The sequence below is a fragment of the Antedon mediterranea genome, chromosome 7 (genome assembly GCF_964355755.1).
Source record: "Antedon mediterranea chromosome 7, ecAntMedi1.1, whole genome shotgun sequence".
Classification (NCBI taxonomy): domain Eukaryota; kingdom Metazoa; phylum Echinodermata; class Crinoidea; order Comatulida; family Antedonidae; genus Antedon; species Antedon mediterranea.
Window position 1 is genome coordinate 13,536,785 of NC_092676.1, and position 3,708 is coordinate 13,540,492.

Below are 3,708 nucleotides of genomic sequence, written 5' to 3' on the forward strand. Positions count from 1 at the left end.
TAAAAGAATCAATAAAAACTAGAATTTAATTCGTCACTTTGACGAATTATAGGTGATCATTTTTATCATTTTATGTACGCCATCCTATGACATGATGCATATACACTTAATGCTGAGTTGTACCTATTATGTGTCATATGTACAGTATATCTATATACAGTGTAGCATAGGTGAAATTACGGGACCCACATCATATTCTAAATTTTTTGTATGATGGAATTATCAAAATAAACTCGAAGATGACAATTTCGAAAGATAGTGAATTGAGCAAATAAATATAAGGATTGAAAGAGAATTTGACACGTAGAAGCGCAATGCGCGCTCTTTGAAATTTGTATAACTTTGACTAAAGAAATTTAAAAACTATTTTTTAAATTCAACTGGCCATATGATAACATCACAACATCCGATAGGCTTAATTTTTATATGAATTCATATCTACATTTCATCAGCTTTCATAATAAGTAATAATCTTCAAGGTCACCTTTAATTCTGAAGAGCTGTCAAATATTCAAATATATAGTGAAGGTGAAATTACACGACCTACGTTACTCAAGTTTTTACACGTGATGACGTCATCAAAATGAAAATATTGACAACTCATGAGAAAGATAATTAATTGAGCAAGCACATACTAAAATTTTTGCGAAAATCGGGCTCAAATAACGGAGATGAGCTCTATTGAATGTGATAACCTACACAAAACGAAAAAAAATCCTAATTTTTAAATTGAAGTAGCCATTTGATGACGTAATACCATTTTGTACGTCTAATATGTATATACATTTATATCTACAACTTATTGGCTTCCATATTAAGTTAAAAAAATTGGGGGTCATCGTGCATTCTGAAGAATTATTTTCATTGAAAAATGCCTTATTTTTCATCATTTTCAGCACTTTTATGCAATTAATGTGCGCATTTTGTCATTTTTAACATGCTCGTATAGCGTTATTTTAAGTCGGAACGGACTCAAATTTGGTGAATGTACTAAAGATGATGAGTAGAATGCGATTTCTACAAAAAATTCGTTTTTTTACGCTTTTTAAGAATCGCGCGCGCAAAAACACATTTTTGCGCAGTAATTTTTTGAAACACGCAAATGGCCTAATTCATGCTCTAAATTGATCAAAACTTAATTTTGAGCTTTTTAAATTTTTAACGCGCGATTTCACGCGCATGGCCCTACGTGCACGTGAGTTTTTATTTGCTAATATTTTTACCCTTGACCTGAAGTTTATGTATAGTGAATTTCATTAATATGTGATAATGAATTATGGAGATATGATTGATAATGTGATTTCACAAAATGGCGTATACGTGACGTCACGGATGAGTGATCACGCTGAAAAGCTTATTAGGACTAAGTTACAGTATTTGAAAGACATTGTGAAATTTTGGTAATCATTGACATTAAACTTTTTTAGATATTTGTTACACAAAATAGTGCCCAGAAACAATAATAACAATAAAGATTTGATACAATAACAATAGGTGATCATTTTATTCTAAATGATCACCTAATAAGAAAACATGGTAACACTATGAACAGAGATGACGGCGGTTTGGAACTCCCAAAATTGTACAACAACTTACTAAAGAGGAGGCCCCGACAATCCCATTTAGGAAAATCTGAACGATCTATAGATGGCGCTATACCATATACGAGATCTAATGGTAACAAGTCCAAGTCACAGAGACTCACTCATGATTAAGCTGCGTCGTTGACCAGCGAAAGCTAGAGTAAAAAACGTAAGTTTTACGATTTTTATTTGACTTTGGATCATCCAAAAGAAAATTTACTTGAATAAACAGCATTCAATTGCTCAGGCCTAAATAGACCTGATTTTTTTCTTGTTTGAGTTTACTTTAGTTCCATGTGATAAACACTAATAATTTCATTCAATAAAAATCAATTTAAAGGTACAGTTACGTAATTTCTGTGATTTTCCTTGAGAGCGAGTTTTTTAATTAAACAGCATTCAATTGCTTAAATAGACCTGATTTTATCTTGTTTTACTTTACTTTATAAATAAATTTAAAGGTACAGTTATGCAATTTACTGTGATTTTTCCCTGATAGCGTGTTTTTTTAGTTAAATAGCATTCAATACAAATCCCCATTTTGTAACCATGAGTGCGGGTCCATTTAAACAAGCTGGGCAAGCTCTAAATTTTATTAATCTACTATGTATGTATGCATATTGTTTACTAATTTAATTTTAACCCTAAATAACACTGTATAAGTAAGTCTTTTATAAAATGTCAGTGGTTAGGGGTTCATATTTATTATTAGGATTTTTACAGGCACATTTAAAAATATATTCAATATGGCATAAGCAGAATTATATCATCAATAAGAATAAAGGAGCGGCGTGACGGGAAGAGACCAACCGGTGAAAAAGTACCTTTAGAGCGGTCAGAACACAATTACAAATTTATAAGTTTATTTTTTATTAATTATTGTTTTATATATATATGTTCTTTGCCTGATTTGTTTATATATATAAATTTCAGTATATCACCGGGCGGTTTAGAATTAATGTTCTGTGCCTGATTTGTTTATATATATAAAAGTATCTCTTCTGAGATCCCGCCTCGTGAATAAAAATACTGTAAGACGAGGGCGTATCAATTTGATCTCTGGTGCGCGTGCGTACAACTGAGGACTAGTGCTGTTCCGCCGTACCACGCCGAGAATGTTAAAGAGTCGCTATCCAATCGAGTTCGAACAATACCATGAAAGCCCCAGTGGTCTAATGGTTAGGACATCTGCATATCAAGCAGGTGGTCCGAGTTCGAGTCTCGGTTGGGGCGACTTTTCTTATTCTCACAGATTTCCTCATCTTTATCGTTTCAAATTAATTAATTAAATTTCAGTATATCACCGGGCGGTTTGGAATTAATGTTCTTTGCCTCTTGTGTTTATATATATATATATATAGATATATAGGCCTATTACAAATTATTAAATTTGACGACATTTAGAGCATCGGCAACTTACCAAAGAAACGCTCGACTGAAAATTAACTTTATCCGATTTTTATTTTACATCGGCCGGGTTTAACGCTAAACCGCCTGCCCTATTCTATTCTGAATTGTACCACCAATAACACATGCTATCAAAGTGTAAGATAAGACAAAAAAATCTCTCAGCACCAAATTTTTGGTTTGGCGGTATAAGGTACGACATTACATAATATTCAATAGTTTTGTAATTAATCGATACCATTAATTCCAACAAACAAATGGTAGGGCTACTTAAAATTATTTATGTGGTCTATAGTTACCAACCGTCTCGCATCGTTCGGGACAGCCGCATTTCAAGTGTTTTTTAATGAAACACGCGTTTAAACCTAAGTAAGCCTATAATACGATGCGTTATCATTTTTTATCACAATTTGAGAGAAAAATGCATTCAAATTAATTGGTATATTTTAAAAGTATAGAACATTATACGCGTAGGCCTATTTATATTATTACACCACACATCAATAAAATACGTAATATCAGGGGGGAAAGTTTACAATAATGTGTCCGTGGTCGCTCGCCGTGACGAGGATGGGCCTATAACCATGCGTTTGTCATGATCGCAATAATACACATGACATGTGTGCGTTTATGAAAGGTAAACCCAATTTTCTTGCTATTGGTTGGTGGATCAGTTCAATTTTTACACTCCAAAAAATGTTTTTTAATAAAATAATTT

General features: G+C 32.6%; 1 non-coding gene across 1 annotated transcript; it reads left to right on the forward strand.

The window, feature by feature from the left end:
• Window positions 1-2,744: 2,744 nt before the first annotated feature.
• On the forward strand, window positions 2,745-2,816 carry Trnad-auc (transfer RNA aspartic acid (anticodon AUC)). Its single transcript has one exon. It is a non-coding gene; the product is annotated as a tRNA-Asp (tRNA).
• The last annotated feature ends 892 nt before the right edge of the window (window positions 2,817-3,708 follow it).